At 37.0% G+C, this 13,013-nt stretch overlaps 1 long non-coding RNA gene across 5 annotated transcripts in view; it reads left to right on the forward strand.

Moving 5' to 3' along the window:
• LOC137234625 (uncharacterized) overlaps positions 1-13,013 on the forward strand; it is a 633,582-nt gene that overhangs the window by 95,486 nt on the left and 525,083 nt on the right. Inside the window, exon 2 of one of the 5 annotated variants that reach the window (XR_010947847.1) lies at positions 7,453-7,644. The exons of the other annotated variants lie outside the window; for them this stretch is intronic. This is a non-coding gene — a long non-coding RNA (uncharacterized lncRNA). The remainder of the gene's footprint in view (positions 1-7,452; positions 7,645-13,013) is intronic. 5 annotated transcript variants of the gene reach the window in all.

Consider the following 13,013-nt stretch of genomic DNA (forward strand, 5'->3'; position numbering starts at 1 on the left):
TATGTATGCTTTTCTGGTTGATTTTATGGTATTGAGTAACTGGCATGATTTTACCGCTATTAACGGTAGTGCGTATTAAAGACGTAGCGGGTGGTTGTCATTCATGGCGTGGTACAGCATTTTCAAAAGTTCAAAATTTCTGTTCAATATGTATATATGTATGTATGCATGTACCACCGCAACTTTTGTTTGTAGGTTTTGTTTGTAAAAGTATATGTAATTTTGTTTTTTATTTACCATTTAAAAGTTTTTGTTGAAATTGTATTAATTTTTGTAGTTTATAACTTTTTTTTTTGTAGGTTTTGGAAATTTTATAATTTTTTTGTAGGTTTTGAAATTTTATACTTTTTTTTTTGTAGTTTTTGAAATTTTATAATTTTTTTTGTAGTTTTTGAATTTTTATGATTTTTGTATTTTTGAAGTTTTATTAAAAATTGTTTGTAGTCTTTTTGAAATTTTGTATTTAATTTTTTTTGTAGTTTTTTGTAATTTGTAAAAAAAATTTTTTTTTTGTAGTCTTTTTGTAATTTTATATTTTTTTTGAATTTTTTGAAATTTTGTAATTTTTTTGTTTTTTTTTTCAAATTTTATAATTTTGTATTTAGATTTTGTACTTGTAATTTTGTGAAAAAAATTTTTTTTTTGTGTATTTTTTTGAGATTTTGTATTTTGATGAATTGAAATTAGAATTTACTTCATGTAATTTTGAAAATTTTTGTGTATTTTATGTTAATTAATGCATTTTGTTTCGTATTTTTAAACGTTTTAATTTTTAGTGAAATTGATAGATGGAAATTGGGTTTTACATCACGTATTTCATATTTTTATATTACTTTTCGCACAACCACCACGCACTATTTTTCCACTACTGCCAGCGCACATTTTATTCTAGATTTTTGTATTTTCGCTGGGAGGCTTTTCCCATCTCCCAGGAGGTATTTTTCCGCAGGCGGAGTCACGGTCGCCATTTAGTGCAACCATTTTTAGCTTGGCCAAGATGGTCGCCATGTGTCTTCCTAACACTGAATCGTGCAGGTGCTGATGCCTGTATGCACCCGTTTGTATGCACGTATTTTTTCAAAATTGACTGCAGGAATCCGATTGTCGCAAATAAAAAAGAAAAACGAGTCTTGTACACTTATAATAAAGTTTTAGTTTTTATTTATTTAAACTAGGTTATTGGTAAACTGATTAAAGTTAAAAAAAGAAGAAATGTACACGATATGCTTACGACGAATTTGATGACCGTTCGGGTTGAATACGCGGAATTAATTGGCGTCATTCAAAGTGACGTTTGTTAAGGTAACCCTCATTGTGAGTGATTGGTGTGGTCAAAAAAATTTACGTGGTTAATATTTAATGATTGATGTTATGGTCACTCAACACTTATCATAAGAGTTGCCTTACACCGCTTACATCAACGCTCCAATCGATTCGCTGCTCACTGTCAAACCTACATTGCTTATTTTATTCGCTGTGCACATTAAGGTATTCACATAGTCTTCCATAGACTGGAAGTGGAAGATACGAGTCGCAATCAGCTTCTTTACTCTCCGTGTTAGTCCTGAAACGCCAGCTCAAGACTAGCCCACATTTCCTTTGCAGTTGCATCTTTCTTTATCATAACTTACAGCATCGGATCCACCAGCAGCACCAGCTTCGATTTCGCTACGACGTTCTTCCTATAATCTGACCAGTGCCAATAATGCACTTCAACAAGTCTTCCATCTGGAAGTATGATTCTACTGCAAAACGCCATTGGTCCCAATTTTCTCACCCTGTAAGTGGCTCAATTTGAGGAATATTCGTAAACGACATTTATTTGAAAAATTTTTTTATACATTTTTTAATTTGACAGTAATTGCCTGGGCCCATAATCTAAATTTAAATTTAGGCAAGCAATTCAATAATCAAGATAAAGTACTTCAAGTCTCCAGTACATCATGTTTAAAAGTTTAAAGTATGTACTGTGTGTTGTTTAGAAAATAAGTCGTTTTTCATACATTTCGTACAAATGTAGAATTAAATTTTTTTGTATTGTTGCAAAATCTAGCTGAATTCACTTTTCCAATGACGGAGAAACAAAAAGATAACGAGAAGGTTTGAAAAAATAATTTGTTAAAGAGTTTGGGTGAGCAAATTAAAATTTATTGGTTCTTATTCTTTTCGAGTGCTTCTTCGAGAAGCACGTAAATGATCCTTAAACACGGAATATAATTTCATTGTTGCCATATATTTTGAAAGACCTAAAATGTTTGAATAATTTTTTCAGAATGAAAACGACAATGAAAATAAAAGCTTTGGTACCGAAGCAATCAGAAAACCATCTTCATCAGCTTCAGCAAATACTGGGCTACCAAGTGTCACAGCACCCGCACCCATCGGACCTATTGTAAGCGTTGCACGAAAAAAAAACTATTTCTAATCGCGATATAGCAGCCATTGTCCGTGAGTATCAAAAGGCTGACATGAGGTCTCCCACGACAGCTGAAATGCTAGAAATCGTTGACAATATATGGATACCACCAACAGCGTTCAAGTTTCCGATATCTTGTTATAGAAATTTGAGATTCCAAAACTCATGGTTAACAGAGTACAAATTCTTGGCTTATTCCGTAGAAGAAGGTGGTGCTTATTGCAAATATTGTGTAGCCTACGGAAATTTCACTGGGGGGCAACTGGTACAAAGTTGGGTCAACTTGTGACCAAACCATTTTGCAAATGGAAAAATGCGAAAGGACTTTTCCTGGGCCACATGAAAAAAGACTACCATCAAAACTCCATGGTTGGAATCGAAAATTTAATATCCATTGCAGAAGGGAAAACGAAAGCTGTGAACCACCAACTTGATAGTCAAAAAGAGAACGATTTGAAAGAATTTCAATTGCAATTAAAACCCATCGTTGGTGCCATTCTTCTGTGCGGACGTCAAGGAATCGGTCTTCGCGGACACAGTGATGACGGACCTTTATTTCAAACAGGAGAAATGACGGAAGAATGTGGCAATCACCAGTACCACAATGAGGGAAATTTTCGAGCAATTTTACCCTACCGTGCAGAAAGCGACAATGACTTAAAACGAAATCTGATGTCCTCGGCCAAAAATGCAAGTCAATCAGCAAGACAACCCAAAACGAAATTATCGAGATTTGCCATTATTTGTTTAAAAAAAATTGTAAATAGAATGAACGAAGCAAATGGTTTTGCTGTTTTGGCACACGGTTCCACAGTTTCTGCTGGGATTGATTCTCGATTTGCGTCCGGTATGCGGATTCTTCAACAAATAAGCTTCGGGAGGACTTTTTGGGATTCGTAGAACTTCAAAACGCTTATGGGGAAGATCTTGCAAAAACCATTAAAAAGTATCTTTTGGAAGTACGTTTAGATTGCTCTTATTTTTATGGCCAAGGTTATGATGGAGCTCCAGCGATGAGTGGAGAATTTCATGGTGCGCAAGCATACATTCAATTGGATTTTCCTCTTGCCATTTATGAGCACTGTGCAGCACATAATTTTAAGTATAGCGGTAAATGCAGCTTGTGATGTAGCTTGCTTCAAGAATGCATTGGGGACAATCGTTCTCCAGAAAAAAATGTCGATTATACAAAAACAAAGTCGAAGAAAAAAATTGCAAAGCTTCTGCCCAACAAGATGGGCTCAATGCGGTATCCACTTACATTGAACTTCAGCCAGCAATCCGAAGCCTTTGAAGAGATAGCAGAAGGGAAAAAAGACAAAACTTCAGCACAAGCTTCTCAGTTTCAGGCTGCTATTTCTACCGTGCAATTCCAAACGGCTTGCTATATAATGCAGTCTGTGCATTCCATCGTTTTGCCTTTGAGTAAGCAATTGCAATCAGAAATTCAAGATTTGTCCGAGGCCCTGAAATGTGCAAAATATGCTATGTGGGAATTTCAAGAAATGCGACAAAACTCAGAAATACATTTTCACGAAATTTTCGAAAATGTAAAAAAATATGCACAGAATACGACATAAATATTAATAAACATCAGTAAACATCAACTCAATAGATGCAACGTTGATACTGAGAGCGTCGAAGACTATTATAGAATCGCATTCTATATTCTATTCCTTGATGCATTCATAACTCAAGTACAGAGCCGTTTCATGAAACACCAATCAATTTTCGAAAATTTCGGTGTTTTGTTCCTCAAAAATGAGTACAACGCTGAAAAATGCAAATTGAATTGTTCCAAAACTGAGTTTGCATTGCAAGTCAAAATGTGGAAAAGGCGAGTCGATACACAGTGGCCAATTTGGCTTCGCTAGCGGCATTTAATTTAAATTTTCAAATTTGAAAAACCGTTAATTTTTTTTTAACAATCGATAACAAATACATTCACTAGATTTGTATCGATTTTTAAAAGCTCAGCTTACAGCTGATGAACAGCTGTGAGCTGTCAAAGTCAGCACATGTTTCTGCAAGTGTTGTGCAAAATATTTCCGCCTTTTTGATCATCGTTTTCGTATTCGTGTTAAACTTGCAAATTTTATTATTTTCATTAAAGTTTTGTTATATACTAACGCCAAGGTATGTATTATGTAAAAAAAAACTGTGGTTGTGATCTGTGTATACTTATGTTATTTATAAAACGTAATCGTGTTTAAGTGTATTAGCAACTCGCCAATTGTAACGTACACCTGTTTTTCGTGGAGTAGAACTTTCAAAATTCACCTAGATTCAGTGTAATTTAAAATTTTCCTATATGTGTAAACCATTGTGTGTCCAAAATGTCCAAAATGAACTGCGAGTACCTGCGAGCCTTCAATTTATTGTACTTTTTAGGCAAAATGTCTGTGTCAAAACGCACCCTTTTTTTAATATGGCATGAAGAAGCGATCCCCACCAAGAAGTTTCTCGCCGTAGAAAATTATGTTTTTGGTACCGTTTTGAGTAAAATTACCTATACTCAGAAGGAGCAGTGCAAAAATGGAAAGAAACTGCGCAATTTTGTTAGTAGGCTTATCCAAAAGTGGAAGGCCTGTGGCAGAAGTAAGGTGTTTTTCGAAAAAATTAACCAAGAATGGCTAGATACACCATTGGTATTGTTGGAAAAAAAAGCAAATGAAAATATTGGACGGCCGGAAAAAGAGCTTTCCAAGTGCTGCAGAAAAACGCAAGTCAATAAGATGTCAGGGCTTACAGAGGAAGTGTCATGTGAAGGATTGTTGGTAGCTGCAAGCTGCAGTTTATATAAAGCTGGAAAGCGCAGTGCTTCCAAAGTTGTAGAAATGGTAAATGGCGATGAGGAGTTTAGCGGAAAGGTAATACAAAATATAAACAAACCAAAGCCCCTTCCATCCAAATTTTCGGACGATAAAGCGCTTGCGCTATTTGTAGATCTTGGACATACCAGATACACTTGGAACTTGAATAAGAAAGCAGCAAAAAACCAAAACGCCGATATATATCCATGCTACGAAAAATTACGCTTCGCCAATAAAAAGTGCTATCCTAGTGACATTACAGTCACTGATTATTATGCTGAAGTGCCACTACAAAGTCTTGTGGACCATACAATAAACAGGATCATGGAAGCACACTCTGAAAGTTTTGAAATCCCATCTAGAAGTAATAATAACACCCATTAAACTGCTGTCTACAAATGGGGTTGTGATGGCAGCAGCGGCCATTCCACATATAGGCAAAAATTTAACGACTGCGAAGGAAACATGAGAGACCAATATTTATTTTCAATTTGTATTGTACCACTGCAAGTGCAGAACGGACCGACAGTTTTATGGAAAAACAATCGACCTTCTTCTACACGATACTGTCGACCAATCAAAATACTTTGCGACAAGGAAACGGCGGACCTGAGTCGCAGGGAAATTGAAAATATTAAGAGCCAAATATTAAATATTGTACCAACATATGTAAACTCATTGATTATTGATCACCAATTTCACATGACCATGCTTGATGGTAAAACTTTCAGCGTCATTTCAGAATCTTCTTCGCAAATATGCGGAATCTGCAAGGAAACACCGAAAAATATGAATGACTTAAATTTGGTGAAGAGCTTTCCAATTAAAGTGAACCTCTTTCAATATGGGCTATCCAATCTCCACGCCTGGATAAGGTTTTTTGAATGTATTTTGCACATATCCTATAGAATACCAATAAAAAAAAGTGGCAAACTCGTGGTGCTGACAAGGATGTTGTTGGACAAAATAAAACAAATATACAGCAGAAGCTACGAGAAGAAATGCATTTGTTGGTCGACATACAAATGGCTGTTACTGGAAATACCAACAACGGAAATACGGGAAGAAGGTTCTTTCAACAACCAGATTTAGCCGCTCGTATAACTGTGGTGAACGAAAATTTAATATATCGATTCAGCGTCGTCTTACGAGCACTTGCATGTGGATACGATATAAACACGGAGGCATTCAGACTTTACGCAATGGAAACTGCCGAAATTTTTGTTACTTTATACCCTTGGTTTTACACGCCCTCGTCTGTTCACAGAATTTTAATTCATCAATCATTTTTCGCTTGCAATTGGTATGATGTCCGAGGAAGCGCTTGAAGCCAGAAATAAAGATTATCGGAACATCCGTGAAAATAATACCAGAAAAAATTGCAGAAAAAATACAATGGAAGATATAATTAACGCTCTTTTTGTTTCTTCCGATCCGTTAATATCTTCATTGTCCAACGGCTCATCAACTTCCTATTCCAGAAATATTAGTTTGGATAAGGAAGTTAAACGCTTGCTTATAATGCATCATTTTGAAGATGATTTCTCTGAATCTGATACTGAAGAATCTGATTAATATTTCTTTTATAATATGGTTTCTCTTTGAGTTGACAATTTTTTTCTTATTTTATATATGAATATATGGTGGGAAATGTTTATTGAATTAAAAACAAATTAAAAAATAAAAAAAAAAATAAGATCGCGGGTTCGAATCGAGCTCAAGGCCTAACAATAATTTTTTATCATTATTATTGTTATGATAAATTTTTTCTTAATTGAAAAAAAATTTTTTCTTTCTTCTATTCTAATTTAAAAATTTTTTCAATTAAGAAAAAATTTATCATAACAATAATAATGATAAAAAATTATTGTTAGGCCTTGAGCTCGATTCGAACCCGCCATCTTAAAATCAGTAGGCCGATATAACAACAAAAATAAAAATAAAAATTAAAAAAAAATTAAAAATAAAAAATTAAAAATTAAAAAAAAAATTTTATTTTTTTTTCCAAAAATTGTTTGATGTTTTTCTGAATTGAGAAAAAAAAATTTTGAAGATAACTTCTTTATTTTGGAAGCTATGAATAAAATGCCGCTAGCGAAGCCAAATTGGCCACTGTGCGATGGTCAGAATTTTAAAAACGTGTTTGGTGCACTTGTGGGTACAATTTTGATGATTACGTACAAAATTTGTTTGCTATATTTCTTATTTATCTTATTTTTTCAGATGGTGAATCCAAATGCTTTCGAACATATACATAAGATATTGCGCATATTAGCCGTTCTACCAGTTTCGACAGCAACACTAGAAGGCACATTTTCTGACCTCAAAAGGTTAGAATCATACATGCGGAGTACAAGTCAAGAACGTTTGAATGGGCTCGCTTCATTGAATATCCATATTGATATACCACGATCTGTAAGCGAAGTACTAGAAGAGTTTTTCAAAAAACTAGGCGATTATATGGGTGATATAGGCCTACTGGGCAACGGATAACCCAAAACTAACTTCGGTAGCGCGAGTTACGTCTTTAAGTTAGACGGTGGGCAGGGTACTACTTACGGTTTGATCGGCACTAAACGAGAACGACACTTTAGTTTCGATATTGTTTAAAATTCTTTATTTAATATTAGTTACTCATTATATTTGTAACAATGATTTATTTCGTATAAATCTTTTCACAATATTATTTTTTCTTCAGATTTGTATGATTATCTTTTAATTATTTTCACTCGACCGAGATGGACGTGTCGTCTTAATTTCCGGGCAACAACTGCCTCTTCACTATTTCTCGATCTTTTGCTTAACCTAAATACATAAGGCATCTTTCCGATGCACATACATAATTACTTATTTACTAAGCTCACTCAACAATTCACATATTCCCACACAGGGCAGTAGAGAGAAAATCTGGGCCCGGGACTAAACAATTTACGGGCCCCCTATATATATCCACTAATACATTTGATTAACTTGAATTAATGACGTCTCATTCATTAATAATTATTGATGGATTACATAAAAAAAATTGTTGCCACATCAACTAAATGATTTTTTGGACTAAGAGCTGACAATAAAATTAACACAGAATATTTACTATTTATACTATTTTATTGTAACGTTGAAATAAAATTCTCTTTTAACAGCCACATATTGTTTCAAATAATCTGTTCTAGTTATTTGGTAACATTTTAATACATTTCTGATAAATTTAATGATGATTATATATTTTAATTATTCAATATAGAAAGTTCGGTTATCAAAGAGTGGCTTTACTTGCTTTTTTCGCTCCAAATGTTTATAATAATATCAAAATTTAACTGTCTTGCTGAAACAGATTCAAAACAAAGCGTGGCAAGTCCTGAAACTCGCTCTTGAGATGAACACGATCTATGAAAGTTTTTGATTCTTGAAAGGACGCAGAAGGAACGTTCTGCACTAGCAACAGTGACAGGTATAGTGCAAAAGATACGTAAAGCAACACAAATGTTGGGGAAAATCGTTTACAGATTTTGAACATATGTAGATGGCATTTGGCAATTCCAATGGTGACAGACCTTTATCAAAACTTGCATCGTACATATGTTTCAAGTGAATTATTTCGCATTCAAAGCTTTGAGAACTGTCCGACTTGTATTTTTCGACAAATTTTGCTGCGCTCGCCCGAACCGTAGTTTCATCCATGTCTTCAAATTGCCACAAAGAAGAAAACGTCTCGTTTAAATTTCTCATAGCTGCAAATCGTTCAGTAATGCCAGTGATTACCTAATCGACGATCACCAAGAATGTATTGTTTTTAAATTCAGACTCTGGATCATCCGTAATCATCTCATTTAAATTATATTCAGAACGTCTTTTTTGGTTTCCTCTTTCGAATATCCGGAAACTTGGCGAGATGTTCAATTGAATAGCAATTATTTTGCATTCGTTTAAAATTTTCCCATTGGTTCCTGATCAACTTCAAATCAGCTAGTAAGGCACCTAGATGTCGGACCTCAACATCTATGGTGGCGCCTCTAGCTTGGAGGACCACGTTTCTTTCATTAATGGTAGTCAGTCTTCTCAACCAAATTGAGGACAGCAAGATACATTCTAACTTGTTGATGTACTTGAGAATGCCGGTAACATCGCCGTATGCTTGCGCAGTCAAATTTGGCTTTTGGCTTTTGGCTGAAAGACTATGAAGAGAGCTCGGCAAATTTTTTTTGAGGATGTCCCATCGTTGTGGACTGCTGCTGAAAGTAGTAAAACATTTTTGTACAACTCCGAAGAAAGTAATTGCAGCCGTACAACATTCTGCAGCATCAACACCACATAAATTGGGACTCTGGATTGCACAAGGCGAGTAATTTTTTAATGGGATTTCATGTTTACCTAGAGTATGGCAAATTAAATCAGCGATTTCCTAACCAGTTTTTTGGTTACAAACCATGAAAGTCAAAAAACCATTCTTGATTTGTAAAATTTGTTGCTTTTGAATTGAAATGGAGGTAGCGCAAAATGAACGTAGTCTGTCCAACGTGACTAGCATCAGGCGAAGCATCAGCGATAATAGCAAAATACTTGGCTTTCTTGCGTTGATCGAATATAGTTTCCCTCACGTATTTTGCACAAATTTTTATAAACTGGTTTTGAATGTCTGGGGAAAGGTAGTGAAAGTTTGTGCTGCTGTTGTGAAATCCTAACTTTCCCCAAATGATCTGTAAGTATCGGATAATAATGGCTTATGAGTTCTAAGATGCCCAAAAAATTTCCATTGTTTCGTTCACCAAGATATGTGTATACTTTCGCCTCTGAAAGCTAGGCCATTTTCACCCAAAAATAAAATAGTGTTGAAAATTCTATATAAAATTTTTTTCCACTTTTGAGTTTCTGTTCATTGATAAGTGTATCAATTGTAGCCTCCTTTTGAATTCGATTTTATAAAGATCGCCATTGAATATAACATTTAATGTGATCTTGAGTACTTTCGTGTGCTGGCAGTTTATCGTATAGCTTCTTCCAACCAGCAGTGTCGAATATCTGCCAGGACAACAAATTTTAGGTCGATTTAAAGTATTGGTGCTTAACAGACGCCATGGTAGGCAATAAAAAGCATTGCTATTGTCATTCCACATCAACCAGTCACGCTCCACTTTCTCTCCAATTGGCAAGATTCTGTTTAACAACGAGTTAGGAAATGCCTCGTCATGACGATCACGTGGAAAAATAATAGGACACTTTTGATAACCTCGAGGAATTATTTCGTTGACTTCTTCAGATCGCAAAAACTCATTATTCACGGTACCGATGTCGAAGTATTTTACCATTTAAGAGCTAATGCCCACTCAGCAATTTTGAATTTCTATACCTATGAACACAATTGGATTACTCTTCCTGTATACATAGCTTGGCAAATTTCAAATGATTTCATAAGAGAGAATTGCTGCTTTTAACCAGTTTTTTTTGGATTCTCCAACAACCAATTAAAATGGCGGCCATTCTCCAGTTAGTGTATGCATGAATTTCAACCTTATTGAGTAGATTTACATATATATTATGTATTCCATATAATATTACGAAAATAAAGGTTAGCATTTATAAAGAGTTCTGTGGCAGACCGTGGGTCTGCATTAGGGTGCTGGTGTTGTTGTTGTTGTTGTTGTAGCAATGCTCGCCCCACCTAATAGCCGCGACCGATCACAAATTGTCATCAATATCCTCTAACGGGAGTCCAAGGAAACTTGCCGTTTCAACAGGGGTGGACCATAAGGAAAGGGGTGTTAGAGGCGTTGGTTCCACATTACAATTAAAGAGATGGTTGGTGTCATGTGGGGACACATTGCAAGCAGGGCATACATTTTGTATGTCCGGGTTGATTCTGGATAGGTAAGAGTTTAACCTGTTACAGTATCCAGAACGAAGTTGAGCAAGAGTGACACGCGTTTCCCTGGGGAGTATGCGTTCCTCTTCTGCGAGTTCTGGATATTTTTCTTCAAGTACTGGATTCACCGGGCAATTCCCGACATAAAGGTCCGACGCCTGTCTATGGAGTTCACCAAGGACCTGCTTGTGTTTTTCCGCTTCATACGGCTGGGTTCTCAGGTGCCGTATTTCCTCAAAATGCTTACGGAGGTGACTCCTTAGGCCCCTAGGCGGTGCTGGTTCGTCAATCAGATGTCTGTTGGGATGCCCAGGTTTCTGGGTATTCAACAGAAACTGTTTGGTCAGCATCTCATTTCTCTCCCTGATGGGGAGCATTCTCGCCCTATTATGCAGATGGTGTTCTGGGGACATAAGAAGACAGCCCGTGGCGATTCTGAGAGCAGTATTTTGGCAGGCCTGTAGTTTCTTCCAGTGGGTGGTTTTTAGGCTTGGCGACCATATGGGTGACGCGTAGCACGTAATCGGCTGGCTAATTGCTTTGTATGTGGTCAAGAGCGTTTCTTTATCTTTTCCCCAGGTACTGCCAGCAAGGGATTTGAGGATTTTATTACGGCTCTGAATTCTTGGAACAATTGCGGTTGCGTGCGCACCAAAATGTAGATCCTGATCAAACGTCACACCCAAGATTTTGGGGTGTAGGACAGTCGGTAGCGTAGTGCCATCGACGTGGATGTTCAATATGGTCGACATTTGGGGCGTCCATGTTGTAAATAAGGTCGCGGAAGATTTAGTCGGTGACAATGCCAGGTTTCGCGAGGCGAAAAAACTGGAGAGATCAGGGAGATAGCCGTTTATTTTATTGCATAGCTCATCGATCTTTGGGCCTGGGCCTGTGGCCATTATTGTGCAGTCATCGGCGTAGGAAACGATTGTGACTCCTTCCGGTGGTGAAGGTAGCTTAGATATGTAGAAATTAAACAAAAGCGGGGATAGGACACCACCCTGTGGCACCCCTTGTTTAATTCTCCTTTGTTTTGATGTTTCGTTTCTGAATTGCACCGATGCCTGCCGACCACCCAGATAATTTACGGTCCACCTTTTAAGACATGGGGGAAGGGTAGACCCTTCCAGGTCTTGCAGTAACGAGCCATGGTTGACCGTATCAAAAGCTTTTGATAGGTCTAACGCTACGAGTACTGTTCTATGGTGGGGATATTGATTCAAACCGCAATTTATCTGGGTGCTAATGACATTTAGCGCGGAGGTAGTGCTATGGAGTTTTCTGAAGCCATGCTGATGAGGGGCTAGCTGCAAATGTGCTTGGAAATAAGGGAGCAAAATGGCTTCAAGCGTCTTTGCCACTGGCGATAGGAGAGATATCGGACGATATGACTCACCTACGTTAGCTGGTTTCCCAGGCTTTAGTAGCGGGACCACCTTGGCCATTTTCCATTTCTCGGGTATGACAAAGGTGGAAAGAGACAGGTTGAAGACATGCGCTAAATATTTAAAACCCTCTTTCCCTAGGTTTTTAAGCATCGGCATGGCTATGCCGTCTGGGCCCACTGCTTTGGATGGTTTAGCGCGACCAATGGCGTTCTCAACCTCTCTAGCGGTGATGGTAATTGGTGACGCGCTGAGTTTGTGTTTATGTGCGTGTCTATTGGCTCTCCGTCTATCTTTGTCGATCGTAGGATGCATTATATATTTTCGGCAGAAAGCGCTCGCGCATTTTTTCGCATCCGACAGCACCTTATCGCCAAAGGCGATGGAAACTTTGTCTTTGTGCTTAGTCGGATTCGATAGGGACTTTACGGTGGACCAAAGTTTACCTACACCGGTAGAGAGGTTGCAACCTCTTAGGTGCTCTTCCCATTTCGCCCGCTTGTGTTCGTCCACAAGCAATCTGATGCGTTGGTTTA

The sequence above is a fragment of the Eurosta solidaginis genome, chromosome X (genome assembly GCF_040869045.1).
Source record: "Eurosta solidaginis isolate ZX-2024a chromosome X, ASM4086904v1, whole genome shotgun sequence".
NCBI classification, from domain to species: Eukaryota; Metazoa; Arthropoda; class Insecta; order Diptera; family Tephritidae; genus Eurosta; species Eurosta solidaginis.